Here is a 14,924-nt window from a genome sequence, read left to right as displayed (position 1 = left end):
TCTTAATTGATTTTGTCAGGATCTTTTTAACTTCTGCTGTTGCCAGAAAAGAGGTTTATTAAAATTTCCCCCTCTCATGTCCTGTTCTCACATTAACCCTCTGTGTCATGGTGGTTTGCAGGATCTGCCCAAATTGAACTGCCTGATGTTGGAAAGCTTTGAGCTCCATGCCTCTGCCAGTGATATTGTAAAGAAGAAGAAACTATGCCTGTATTTTCTCCCAAAGCATCAGTAGCATGAACAGCTGCTTAATGGCATTGTTAGATATATTTTCCACGAGGAAGGCAAAGGAAAATGTGCCCATGAAGTGAGTAAAGCAATAGAAAACATATCTTCACTTGCATTTGGAACTGAAGTTGCAGTTGATGGTTCATTGTCCAAATGGAGATTAGCAACAAGTAGTGTCCATATTGGACCCAGTGCTGTTTAATATCTTTATAAATGACATAACAACAGGATTGAGTACACCCTTCAGCAAGTTTGTGGATGACAGGGGAGAGAAAACATAAAGAACGATTTGTGGGTTGAGACAAGGATAGGGAGGGATCACTCACCAGTTACTGTGCTGGGCAAAACAGACTCGACTTGGGGAAATTAGTTTCATTTATTGCCAATCAAATCAGAGTAAAATAATCTGAAATAGACCCAAACCTTAAAACAACTTCCCATCACTCTGCCCTGCCTTCTACCTGCACTAAACCTCACTCCCCAGTTTACTCTACCTCCTCCCCTTCAGTAGTGCAAGGAGAGGGGAATGGGGCTTGTGGTCAGTTCATCACACATCTCTGCTGCTCCTTCCTCCTCAGGGGGAGGACTCCTCACACTCTTCCTCTGGGACTCTTCCAGCCTGGGGTCCCTCCCACGGGAGAAATTCTCCATGAACTTCTCCAATGTGAGTCCTTCCCACAGGCTGCAGTTCTTCACAAACTGCTCCAGTGTGGGTCTCTTCCACAGGGTGCATTCTTTCAGGAACAGGCTGCTCCAGCATGGATCCCCCACAGGGTCACAAATCCTGCCAGCAAACCTGCTCCAACATGGGCTCCTCTCTCCACAGCCCCCAGGTCCTGACAGGACCCTGCTCCACTGTGGGGTTCTCCATGGGCTGCAGGGGAATCTCTGCTCCATCACCAGGAGCACCTCCTGCCCCTCCTTCTTCACTGCCCTGGGCGTCTGCAGTTGTTTCTCTCACATATTCTCACTCCTCTCCTCTGACTGCTGCTGCTGGTGTTCCACTGGAAGTTCTTTTTCCCAGCTTCTTTTGCATGTTATCCCAGAGGTGATACCACCATCGTTGGCTCAGCCTTGGCCAGCGGCAGGTCCATCCTGGAGCCGTCTGGCATTGGCTCTGTCGGACACGGGGAAGCTTCTGGCAGCTCCTCACAGAAATCACCCCTGTAGCCCCCCTGCTACTAAAACCTGGCCACATAAACCCCATACACAACTCCGGGGTCCCCAGCTCAAGAAAGAGTTAAAAGAGTTCCAGAGGAGGGACACAAAAATGATCCCAGGGCTGGAATACCTGTCCCACTAGGAAAGGCTGGGAGAGTTGGGTCTGTTCAGCTTGGAGAGGAGAAGGCTCTGCACAGACCTTATGGCAGCATTTCAGTAGATAAAGGGAGCTTATAATAAAGACAGAGAAGCTTTTTACCAGGGCGTGGAGCGACAGGACAAGGGGCAACAGTTTTAAACTGAAAGAGGGCAGGTTTAGGTTAGACATAAGGAAGAAATTAGTTATAATGAGACTGGTGAGGCCCTGGCACAGGTTACCCAGAGAAGCTGTGGCTGCCCCATTCCTGGAAGTGTTCAAGGCCAGGCTGGGACAGGGCTTGAAGCAACCTGGTCTAGTGGAAGGTGTCCCTGCCCATGGCAGGGGTTTGGACTAGAAAATCCTTGAAGGTCCCTTCCAACTCAAACCACTTTCTGATTCTACGATTTCACCTGAATATACTGTTTTATAGTAACTTCATGGTTTTGTTTTGTTTTTTAATAGCATTTGCCATTATAACCAAGTAACTCACAACATTATGTTTGTTGCCACATGATTTCACACTTGCTCTAGGCCAGACAAGCTCTACACCTTCAGCAGAGAAATTCTTTACCTGGGTCATCAGTGCCAAAATCACGTGCTGTGTGAGCTGGCTCAGGGAAAGCTCAATCAGTCTGTGTCTGCACTGCATCACACTAATGAGGTAATCACTGAGTTGCTAATGAATGGGATTAGTGACTGGGCAAAGAGTGTTTGTTCTGGATCCCTTGTTCAAATGCAACTCGAAGCTCTCAAAATATTTGCTCGCAATCAGCCACGAGCTGGGCTCGGTTCAGCTCCCACTAACGAGATGAAAATGATTTCCATCACTGGAGGATTTGCCAAATGTGCTGATGGAGAAAGTCTGCACTTTGTGGTGGATAGAGGGAAGGAGTTCTATTTCACAAGTAAACTCTCTGAAGTAAGGTAAAGTGGTCGGTGTCATAATTCCTAATTTCACACCAGCACTAAGATTGGCTGGAAAAAAAATAATATCACTCTATTAATTAGCTTTTCTTAATAGAAATTAACGGATATTTAATATTACATGTTACATTCCAATTATGTGGATTTTGTAGGATAAATCTAAAGAAAAACCACCAGAACCTGTGCCTTCTGTTTCTTCACCAAACCAAACTGCACTGATTTCAGAAGTTTCACAGCTTTGACCCTGAATGAGCTTAAGCACCTGCAAGATTTCTCTGAGCATTTTTTCTGCTCAATCTTTACTGAGGAAGGACTGTGTCAGCTTTTTGGAAAGGAAGAATGCAATTGATATCAGTGCAGGCAGGAATCTAGTATAATATTTGTTATTCTTTTCTAAAGCTTCCCAGTAACCAAAAATCCATATAGAGGTAACTGATGTTTTCTTTTTTTTTTTTTTTTTCTGGTGAGAAACATTTTTGGCAAAAGAATAAAAAATATATTGTTTTGTTAAATTCCCTTCAATAATTCCTATGACATTTTAATTAAAACCATTTTTGAAATGCTTTATTTACTGGAGGAAAACTGCATTTATAACACACGACACACTTAAACGAGAATTTAAATGGCAGTTTCAATCATGCTGTCAGCAGAAAATATTGTGGGTCAGGATGGAACAAAATCCCAAATGCTGGTTGCATTGAAACCTATGAAATGGAATCTAATGCAAAATTTGGTGCTTTTTTTATGAGATACCTTGCTTGATTTTTTTTAATAGATTAAAGGTCTTTAAAAAATAGTAACAGTGTGCCTTGTTTATTTGACCTGCTCTTTCACGAGTTTTTCTCATAAATAAATGTGGTGTTCTGTGCATACAGTGGGATAAAATAAGCATCTAAGTGTTGTAAATGGCACATATAATTGTGGTCATGCTTAGCTCAGATCCAGCAGAGCAGAGTCTAAAGCAGCAGTGCACAGCAGGGGGGAGAATCTGAGCTAAATTAATCTTTAAATGTACAAAACCAGTAACAAACAAACAAACAAAAAAAGAATCAGACAAAACACTTTGACTTTCATGGTTTTAAATGAGCAGAACTGGGGATCAGGAGCAGGTTAAAAACACAAACAATGGAGATGAATTAAAAGCTACTTATCTTACAGCACATTGTATAGCAAATCTGAAGGCAGAGGAATAGCATTCCCCAGACACAGGGGACGTAATTAAAATTTGAGGTAAAACATGTCTACAACAAAGGGGAAAAGAAATAGGCAAAATTATTCACAATGGTACCAACACACAGTATGAAATTTAGCTCTTTTTTCATACAATTTGTGTTTGTTGGTGTAGCAGGTTCGATGGGACGTGTCAGTAACGCAGACATGGACACAGGGCCTGAATGTGCAATGCCTGGAGAATCCATTCCAGCTTCCCAGGGGGATCACAGGCTCTGCAAAACCAAGAAGAACTGATAAGTACTTACAGGATTCCCAGAGAGTTTCTGATGTAAAGCTGTTACTGATGGAAGGTGGTTACTCAAGAGGGTCCCAGAGTGCAGAGTCAGCAACAAAGTAGATGGAAAATCAGAAAAGTGTATTTTCAGTGATTCCAGCCCAAGGTAACTGTGGGAGTAGAAGGGGCAAGGACACTGGCCCAGGTTGCCCAGAGAAGCAGTGGATGTCCCATCCCTGGAAGTGTTCAAGGCCAGGTTAGATGGGGCTCTGAGCAACCTGGTCTACTGGAAGGTGTCCCTGCCCATGGCAGGGGGTTGGAATGATATGATCTTTAAAGTCCCTTCCAACCCAAACCGTGCTATGATTCTATGACTGAGAGTATACACAAAACAAACTTATAAAGAAAATGCAGCCTAGAGCTGCTTTAGCAAGGAAAAGAATAGATTTTGTGCTGCTCTTCAATGCTAGCAGTTCCCATAAATGGAGAATATTGCATTTACTTTTAAAAATACATTTTCCTGCAAAGTGGACAAAGTACAGAAGGCAGAGTGTGACACTGATGCACTTTGCAGGAGAGAATATATCTAAGAAATCTCAGTCTGCTTCCCATTTTTCCATGCAATGGAAACCTTGGACACTTCCCCTGGCTAGGAAGACTCACTATGCCATGTGTAGATCTCCAATTAGAGAGCAAAACCACGTAAGTCTAAACTCTAAAATGTTTACATCATTCATGTAGACAGTCAATAGAATAAAAAAGGCAATTTTTGATGAACGAGCATGTTGCTCTCCAATTACCATAAAAGAAGCCTCTTAGGACAGACATCAGCAGCAGAATAGCACCTCCAAGATCAGCACTATGGACTTCTGAGGTTAGATAAATTGTATTTTTGCATGCACCAACCCATAAAGAGGCCTGGGTGTTTGTGGTAACATCACCAGGAAATACATCCTCAGCCTTTTGAAGTGTTTGTGTTTATTCTACCTCTACTTCCTTAGTGAACATTGTTTGTGTATCTCTGCAATGCAAGAAAATCTAGTTAAACTTGTTAACAAGGGTGAGAAAAGGAATGAAAAAATAGTCTGTTATTATTATTGAAGACATAATTGGTAACAAGTTCTTTTTTTTCTTTTTTTTCTTCTTTTTTTTTTCTCTTTTTTCTTTCTTTTTTTTTTTTTTTTAAATACAGGTGCAAGCCTTAGAAACACTCTTAGTTTTAATTATGCTTCACTGTAAACCAACAAGGTGTCAAAACAGACCAGACACCCCCCTCCCTCAAAACAGCCAAACACAGACACACACATATTTTTATTTATGCTAATGTTCAAAATTGCTCATAATAAGATCAACTAGACAATATTCTGAAATCAGATGTCCACTGTGTGCTGTGCTGCATATACAAAGCATGGATGACAGTTCCTGCCTTGTATTCACATAAACACCCCAAAGAGGCAATAAAACCACTCTTACTTTAATAAGCAAGGCTATCCTGCAGATGACATTCATCTCAGCTAATTTAGAGGTGCAAGTACCTCCATCTGAGTATAATAACTCCCAGGCTCCAGGCTCCTATTACAGTAATTACAGATCTAATCAATACACTCAAGGATTTTTAGGGTGGGGATCATTTAAATGCCTGGTATTAGTTACAAAGGGATCTTCAGGATGACTTTCTCAGGTGCAGAAAGGTACACTTCGGACACCTACATTTAGCTGCACAAATTCAGTAGCCAAAGTCCTTTTAATGTCACAAAAGGATGTGCTCAAGTTACTCAGATAAGTGGAGACACTCTGGAAAGTGAATGGACACCACTAAACATGTGACCTTTCCATCTGCATGGGAACCGTTCTCACTTTCCTGTTCACTCAGTGTTTCACGGTACTTTTTAAAGAGGAAAAGCTGCAAGATGAGCCCTGAAGGTCCCCTCCAGCCCAAACCAATGTATGGCATTAAGTAATCCTGTGATATTTCTACAGGTGCCAATCATCAATATATTCACTGCATGTGCACGTCACAGAACCACAGAATGGATGGGGGGGGAAAGAGACCTCTGGACATAGAGAAGGGTGATCAGGGCTCTGTCCAGCTGGGTTTTGAATGGCTCCAAGGCTGGAGACTCCACAACTCTCAGCAACCTGTTTCCCTGTTTGACAACTTTTATATTTAAAAACAAACAAACAAACAAACAAACAAAAACAAACAAAAAAACCCCAACAACAACCCCCCCAAAAAACACCACAAACACACAAGTGTTTTGTTTTGTTCAAGCATTTTTTCATCTATTTCAGGTTGTGCCCATTGTCTTTTGTCCTGCCAGAGGAAACCACCGAGAAGAACCTGATTCCATCTTTTATACCTCCCTCAATCAGGTATATATAGGTGGATAAGATCCTCCTGAGCCTTCCCTTCCCCAGGATGCAATCCCAGCTCTCTGAGCAGGAGAGAAAGGACCAAGTCAGATCCTGTGGACCTCGGATAAGATCTTATCTCCAAGGACTAGGACGAAGGGACCATATGTTGGACGTAAAAGCAAACCCTACTACCAGCATTGCTTTCAGCAGGCTCTGCAGTACTGGGAATTGTGAATCTTGATTTGCAGGCAGGGGAAATATTGCAAAAGCCATTTAAATTAAAAATTGATAATCTACAGGCTTGGAGTGGAACAAGAAAGATTCGCATTTAACATTGCAAAAGCCATTTGAATTAGAAATAGATAATCTACAGCCTTCGAGTGGAACAAGGGAGATTCCAGACACAATCTAATTAAAGATATTCTGGGCCAACAAACCAACAGACTTGAAACATGTTTCTGGTTTATCTGAGGATAAAAATGAGTTATTATGAGTTACTGAGGAAGAGTTTGAGTTCTGTCATACTTTTAGGTTTTGATTAAAGATGTTTTTTTGCTATTTGCTGTAGTAGTAGTTATGCTGAGTTTAACAGTTCTAGTCCTGGACTATATAGTCTTGTGTTAACTGCTGTACAAATAAAGAATTAGAAGGAAATTTCTAGAAAAAAAAATAAAATTACGTTGGAGTAGATTTGGATTTATTTTTTAGATTTGGGGAACTTTACTAGTAGAAACTTGGCTGACTTAAGGCTTTGTCTGTCTGTATTTCAGTGAATCATTCCTATTACCGTCATAGTCAATAAAAGGAAACAGGCATATTTATCTTGATTTTTGTTTTTCGTGCAGAGAGGGCAAGAAAGAAAAGGGTAAATAAAAAAATCTAAACCCTGCTGCTATCAGGGTGCTAAAATTACTCTTCTGTGCAGGCTGACAGGTCTCTCTACTGAGAACTGCAAAAACAGACTGTAAAAAGCTGCTCCAGCCCTGTGGTAGCTCTAAGTTGCAATGGGAACGTGAGCTATGGATCCTCCCTTGGCTTCAGAGAAGTGACTTTCACCTCTTTGTGGTTCACAGGGTAGACTCTGCTCATTTATTTAGCCCAGGCTGTTCTGCTTAAATTAAAAAGGTAATCTCAAGGGAAGATAAGTTATCCAGAGTAATAAACCAATTAGCTCCTACCTGCTGTTGTTTCAAATCAAGGGAGATCTCTGTCTAAGTAAACATGAGGAAAAGTATCACACTGTGTAGGGAAGCTGTGATGATACAACTTTGGAATTTTGCAAATTTATAAAGATGTAAGGCTTTCCCATCGATATGAATCTCAATGAACTTCTCTGTTGGAGAAGCTCATCCAGAGAAAATGTAGCCCATTGTTAATAGTAGATGACCATTATTTGTGCAGAGCTTTTGGGCCAGTTGGATGATTCTTTGAAAGTGTGAAATGATGACATTCATTACAAGCTGACTGAGATGATCAAAGGTGGTCTATGAAATTACCAAGTCAATGAAAGAGAGGAGATGTTCCAAAGCTCATTTCAGTCCATGCAAACGCCCTCACTGACTTTATCCAGCTTTGCAGCAGGCCTACAGGAAAGCTCTTACAGTTGCTCTGCAAAGCCATGGGTTGTAAACCCACACTGTTGAAGGAAGTCTGATGGATTGTCCAAAGGATGGAGAATTTAGGACAGAATGAATAGATGGATTTTGGTGGTGAGCACTGAAAACAGGGGTGTGGAAACAGCTCTTCAGAGTTATTTATGGCCTCCTTCGCAACAAGTCAAACTCACACAAGGAGTGAACACGTGCCAGAACTGGACCCTCAGCACAGGTATCCTGAGCTGCAGCCCATAGAAAAGAAATTTTAGGCCCTTCACTCCATTTTGCCATTTTTTTCTTAATTCAGTTTTGTTTTAATTTATTTTGATTTTTTTCAATGTCCTAAAGGACCTGTTTCCAAAGCACTGATGTCCTTTGCTGCTTTTGAACTGAAACCTTCACATACACAAGTTTACACTAATTCAACCCATGTCACAATATACTTTATTTGTCTACTTTCCTCTGAAGGTGTTTTAGACTCCATACCAGTTTCAGATGTAAATTGCAAAGTAGCCTCCAAATATGACAGAGCTGAAATCCTGCAGCATCATCTCATTCACGATAGAGAACCTAAATTCATCTGTGAGGCTGAGGGTGGAGACAGGACCTTGTAACATGAGGACCTAAATTTTCTATTTCTGAAACCCCCAACAGAATATTGAAGGGAAAGTAGGAAACCTCTGGTTGTTTATGTTTTTCTGGTTCTAGTCACTTGTAGTTGCTAATATTCTTATTTTCTTTTCCTGACAATATAGAAAATATACTTAGCATACGTTTTCAGGATTCCAAATATCAAATTTACCCCCGTATCAGAAATTCTGCAGAATTTCCTCTGCATTTGGGGTGCAATTCATGCCTTAACTAATTTGAACTGAATCTCTTTCATCTGTGATAGTGGGAATGGACTTTGAAGGTCCATGTTTTCCCTTTCAGATCAGTGTGATGATGGTTTCAGCCTGGGCCTGATATAACTGCTTTATTATATGCATAAAATTTTAATGATGCATTTTGAGGATAGGGGGAAAAAAAAAAAGATAAGGAAAAGAAGACAAAAGTCACAATACCAGGAAAATCTGCGGTGTTTTCTGCCTCTTTGAAGCTGGAGCTCATTAGATACCAGATTAGTCTGAGAATTATATTACTGACATCGTGAACCTTCCAGACCTAAGTCTTTAGCTGGGCCTTTGTTCAAATGTACTACATCATGATGAGATTTTTACCTTCAGTAAAGCCTGTTGTTTCATCAGCTAAAGTTCACCTTTTTAAATAATCCTTCCCACTAATTTTTTAGGGAAGTAAATGATATCCACTTTTCATTACAGAATTTATTTGATGCACAACTGCCCACAGCAGAAAAGCTGCTATTTTTATTCAGCCACACTGGCCATTTCTGCTTTTACTGGAATTCTAACAACAGCTTCTTAAAATAGGACAGACCTAATAATCCAGGAGTCTTCTCTGTCAGGAAGAAATGAGATAGCAGGGTGATGATATACCCCATGCAATATTGCTTTATATTCTCTTCCACATTTATTTCCCCTGTGCATTCTCCTAACGGCATCAATGGTTCCCAGCAGCCACCTTTGATTCAACTTCACTGAAATAATTTCTTTTTCTGCTTAGAAATATGCCCCAGTAGAAATCCAGTTCCTTTGGAATTTTGGCCCTGATATCAAGGTCTTCTAATTTGGGAACTGCAGATCATTGTTAATACAGGAGTCTCAGGTAGACATTGATGCAACTACCTGGGCATCTTTCAGGGACCACCACATAGGTATCTTATGGATAGTAAAGGATGATCCTATAGCAAAAGTAAATCAAGAAACAAGATGATATTGGGAACAAAACAAAAACAGAAAAACCCCAGGAACAAAAAAATCCCAAGCCCAAACTAGAGGCATTGTTTGGTGGTCCAAGAAAGATGCTGTTTATCAAAGCCAGCTCCTTGGGATTCACTACACTAAAAGCCATCCCAACCATTTTCCATCTTCATGCTTGAAGTTAGTCATTCCTTCCTAGAAGGAATTTAGTCCTGTGCATTTCCCTCTGAACTCTAAAGGTCTGTCATAGCAGTGCACAGTACATGGCAGTTTTTAAAAAAACATGCAACTGGTGATCATGTAGACCTATGAAAAAGGTCTGTAGTAGTTCAGAATTTGCACCTGGGAGCCAGAACTGCAGAGTATGACATAATAATGGCAAGAAATATAAGAGGTGATATCACATTTCACAACTGAATATTGCCAACCAAACTTTGGGGATGAGGAGAAAATTCATTTCACAGAGATGGAAATGCCCAGAGCCTAGAAGGTGACACAAAATGAATGAGAATAATTTTGCCCAACCTCTTAAAAACAAATGCTGTTACAGAAGCAGCAAGACTATCTGCATAAGGATTTTTAAATTATCTGATGCTGAATATGTGAAACATCAGGTAATGACATTGCAAACTCAGCTCTGATTAAATGGCAAGTGAAGAGCAAATCTCAGCAGCATTGTCTTATCACATTAGAACAAGGGGAAAATCTATTTATGAGTGAACTGACCTCATTTTTTCTCTCATGGCACACTGTGCGTGGCAGAGTTGTGTATGATTGAAAAGTCATTACACAGTTCTTTAACATGACAATGTTTAATCCAAGGCAAAGTTCCTTTTCAACCTCCAGTAACTTCTATTACTTGAGTGATGCAGTTGATATAAGCCTTGAATGCATTTTTAGAGGTTGTGTGAGGTGTGAAAATTGGGTTCTGACAAGTTCTTCCAGTAAGTTCTGACAGGAGTCCCCAGGAGGTACCTGAAGCACAAACTTACCAGCCAATGTAATTCCCCAAAGACTCAGTCATGTTTCTCCCTGACCAGTTGGTTTTGGTCCACAGAGCTTCAACCCCTCCAACCATTGTTCTCTGCCTCCTGCTTTTGAACATTAACCCTGAACTCGCTGCAGAGGCTTCACCTTCTATCTGGGTTGTCCCCATGTGTGTCACTCCATCCCTGACTCCACCAAGACACCCCCAGAGTGCTGTGGCAATGGTGAAAAGGCAGGGAAAATGAAGATATGGCCAAAGCTGAGCTGTGGAAATAAGTAAATTATCAATTCCATTCTCTGAACAAGGTAAACTTAAAGGAAGAACTCCTTCATGCCTTACACTAAAGCAAGTCAGGAGAGAGAAGGAACAAAACCCACTTAAAAATAAGGCTTTGCTTCTTCTCAAGGGCACAACTCACAGAAGATGCTTCCTCCAAAACAAAAGTGTACTCGTTTTCTCTTAATACAATATTTCTTGTAGGAGTATTGTCATCCTGTTCAGCCTGGAGAAAAGGAGGCTGAGGGGTGACCTTATTGCTTTCTACAACTACCTGAAAGGAAGTTGTGGTGAGGGGGGTAGCAGTCTCTTCTCCCAACTAAGAAGTGACAGGACAAGAGGAAATGGTCTCAAGCTGTGTCAGGGGAGATTTAGATGAGATATTAAGAAATTTCTTTCATGGAAAGGGTTTTCAAGCACTGGAACAGGCTGCCCATGGAAGTGCTGGAGCCATCATCCTTGGAAGAGTTCAAAAAGTACGTGGAATCTGACACTTGAGGACATGATTTAATGGTAAACATAGTCGTGGTGGTAGGTTGATGATTGAAATTGATGATTTGAGAGGTCTCTTCAAACCTTAATAGTTTTATGATCCTATGATTCTACTTCTCAAAAACACATCCTTATCATTTGGGTTTTCCTTCACAACATTCCAAAAACAAACTAAAGAAGCTTCTCTGGAATCTTCTTCAAAAGGATGAATTGCAGAAGACTGAGGCTCAGTGTGCAGAGAAGGGCTATGAACTTATTTTGTTGCTTTGAAAAAAAAAAAGGTTAAAACTTCCAGCAACGTGTGATGTAAATCTAAGTGACACTAAACAGATGGCACTGAATGACCAAGAAAATACCACTGGTCACTCTCCATCCATGTGTTCATTTTGCACTTTAAGCTGCATTAGTTTTGCTGAGCTACAAGGTGCAGCCCTTTTTCTAACATCCATCTCTTCATTTTTAGATAGCAATTAGGAGAGCTTTTGGAGTGGAGTTATTAAACTGCTAGTTTAATAGTGAGAAACCCTGTTTATCATGAGGAGGATCAGAAGGAGAACATAGCACAGAGCTGCTGGATTTGCCAGCGTTCCAGCACAGGATGTTTCTTCCAGTTGCCACTTGGAACAAAGAGGTGAAGGATTTTGTTCATCCTTTTGCAAGTGGTGTGGTTGTCAGGTAAAAGCTGCTGGCAGGGAACAGCAGGGACAGTGCTCCCACTGCACCTCTTTAATCAGACCTCTCCAGTAATGGAGGCAATCTGAAGATGTTATCTTTAAAGATAAAGGCACCATCACTTACACAGTCTATTTCCCTCCCTCTTGACTCAACTTCAAAGTGCTCCAAGACAATCTGAACATTCATCTCCTTTTTTTTTATTTATTTTTTTTTTAACAGGCTTTAACCTCTGTGTCCTCAGGTGCAAGTTAACTTTTGAGCCAGACAGCAAACATCTCCATTCCCCAAACATCATGCAGACGTAATTAGAGCCTCACTTGCCTGGGATTGTTCTAGGTCAGGTGGGATGGGGCTCTGAGCTAGTGGAATTTGTCCCTGCTCAGGGAGGAGAATCTTTAAGGTATCCCTTGCAACCCAAGCCATTCTGAGATTTTATAATTCTATTAAAGAAGCCACAACTCTTCTGGTCTGAGCAGTCACTGCCTGTCTCTCTCTAGCAAGAGAGGGCTCCCGGACTCACATTTGGCAACTCCTGTTGTGTGGAGGGAGGAAGGAGAGAAAAGAAATCAGCTTTATGAATATGCTGAATTATTCCAGGAAGCACTCAGGATAACATCAAAATGGGAGACATAAAACACTGCCAGCCAAGACATCATGTGCTGGGGGCTGACAGAGGTTAGATAGACCTGAGGAGTCATCAGTTTGCACCAATGTGGCAAATCTGATGTCCCTCTGCAAGCATGCAGAATTACGGGCATTTGACTTTCATCTTGGATTAACTATCAGGAAGAAAAATGCTGACTCGGGTTAAAATATGTCTGGTTGCAGGAAAAGACAAATTCAAGGAGATGGATGTTTAAGTACCAGAGTACAGAGCCAAGGCTGCCAAGGATGCAAATCACTCAGTACCCTTCCAGAGTCTCCCTACTATTTCACCATCCCTGAGAAGCTGCCATGGGGAAATACCAGACTTTCACCTTGCATTTAACTACAGAGCAAACAAATCAGAGCTGTAAAAGGTGACAGAGGCCTTTAAATTCTCATTCACGTGTTAGTGGAAATAAACATTTAAAAAGCCCACAGAAGACACACAACATGGTCAGCATTAAAGTGTTTCAGCTAAGGGAGCAGCAGCTGTGTGCTCCAGTTTTGCTGAAAGGTAAGTAGTGGAAGAATAACATGGTTTGTGCAGAACTGGAGAAAATGAGAGTTGAAAAACTTCCCTGTCAGGAAAGAAAAACACACTTGCACAGCAAGTGTTGCTGTCTTATCCACTGAGGGGTGTTTTCAGAGCAGCAGCCATGCATATTTAAATACAAGAAGTACCTACCTCAGATAATTTTTTTTTAAAGACTATTTAACTACGAAGAAAACAAAACTGGTTTTAGTCAATGAGGACAGAGATGGAATGGATAAAACTGCCAGCACTACAAATAGAACTGCAACTTAGAACATTTTCATTAAGAACAGCACTGGAAATAAATTGCTGCATGGAGAACTAATTAAAAAAGAACTAATAAATCCCATAGATGTAAATATAATGCATTTTTTTCATCCATCTGAACAGTGGCTTTATTAACTCCGGGTGATGCTGGTTTTCCATACATATGTTGGTGTTATTCATACAGATGGTGCCAGGGCTGAAGCGCTGAATGGAAGGATGATGCTTCACATGGTTGCTTCACTTGCACTCTGGCAATAAATACTAGATTAATGCAAAAACTAATCCCATCAGAAAGGAGATATTTTAGTAGACACCAGGGAGGCTAAAGCAGTTGATCCCTGCTTACAGCAGGAAAATGCATATATGCCAGAGATTTCACCCTGATATTTGTAATAACCTTGATAAGTCTTTTGGATACCCCCTCAGTTGGACCTTAGTTGGCTGTTCATAAAGAAGGGTAAGAAGAACTGAGTTGATTTTCCTTTTGATCTCTCCCACCATCCTCCTCGTGTAGGTGGGTGAAGTTTATTCCCTTTTCTACTGCCTCAGATTAGTATTGACTGATGGAACTCTGTGGATGAGATTCTTTTCATCCAAATTCAAATGCTCCAGATCAACACAAATCACCCTCATTTCCCTTCAGAGAGTAGAGAGGACAGTCTGGCCCATCTTTAACTCAAAAACATGCCATTTAACCTCTCTGTATCTACCCATTGACCTGAAAGGGGGCATTCAGTGACCAGTTCAGGTTTAGTTGTCTAAACTTCAGTGACATTAATCCCATCCTGCTTGTTTTATATTTTATTTCTGAAACAAATATTCCTGTAGTACCTTATTCTATTCACTGCTTTTAATGGTTTATCTTGCATATTTTTTTTCTACAAATAAATCTTCAGTGACCAGACCTGTGGTATCAGGAAAGAGCCAATCTTCATAAAAATGTGCCCTGCCTAGTAACATCTGCCCTCCCTCCCCTCCCTCACTTCTTTCCTTCCTTCCTTCCTTCCGCCCTTCCTTCCGTCCTTCCTCCCTCCCTTCTTTTTTTAATATACACACAAAATGGTCCTATTTTCATTTAGAGACCAGATTATCTTTCTTTTCTTGGTAAATAAGCATAACTGTTACCTCTCATGCCAGATCCTACTGTGACCCATCTAATGAAAGCCTCATAAATTCTTTAGTTACTCCATGGATACAACATCCATCTTGTTTCCCCCACAATGTTCTTCATATACAGAAAAGCAATCCTCTCCTCTAACATGCATGTTCTCCTGCAAGCCCCACCAAAATTGAAGAAAATAAAATCCACAGATTAAAGGGAAGAATAGAAAAATGTTTCAAAGAAAGATGTCTCTGAGTTACTAAGGAAGCAACAATGTG

The 14,924-nt window shown here is 40.8% G+C and overlaps 1 protein-coding gene across 1 annotated transcript in view; it reads right to left on the bottom strand.

Moving 5' to 3' along the window:
- Positions 1-2,988: 2,988 nt before the first annotated feature.
- TSNARE1 (t-SNARE domain containing 1) overlaps positions 2,989-14,924 on the bottom strand; it is a 264,001-nt gene continuing 252,065 nt past the window's right edge. Inside the window, exon 9 of the mRNA XM_027741611.2 lies at positions 2,989-3,897. The gene's annotated coding sequence lies outside the window, so the exon portion shown is untranslated. The remainder of the gene's footprint in view (positions 3,898-14,924) is intronic.

This window comes from Pipra filicauda, unplaced genomic scaffold, assembly GCF_003945595.2.
Source record: "Pipra filicauda isolate LSUMZ 115617 unplaced genomic scaffold, ASM394559v2 scaffold251_size2273266_pilon, whole genome shotgun sequence".
Classification (NCBI taxonomy): domain Eukaryota; kingdom Metazoa; phylum Chordata; class Aves; order Passeriformes; family Pipridae; genus Pipra; species Pipra filicauda.
Note: the sequence above shows the minus strand (reverse complement) of the source record. Positions and strands in the feature narration are given on the sequence as shown.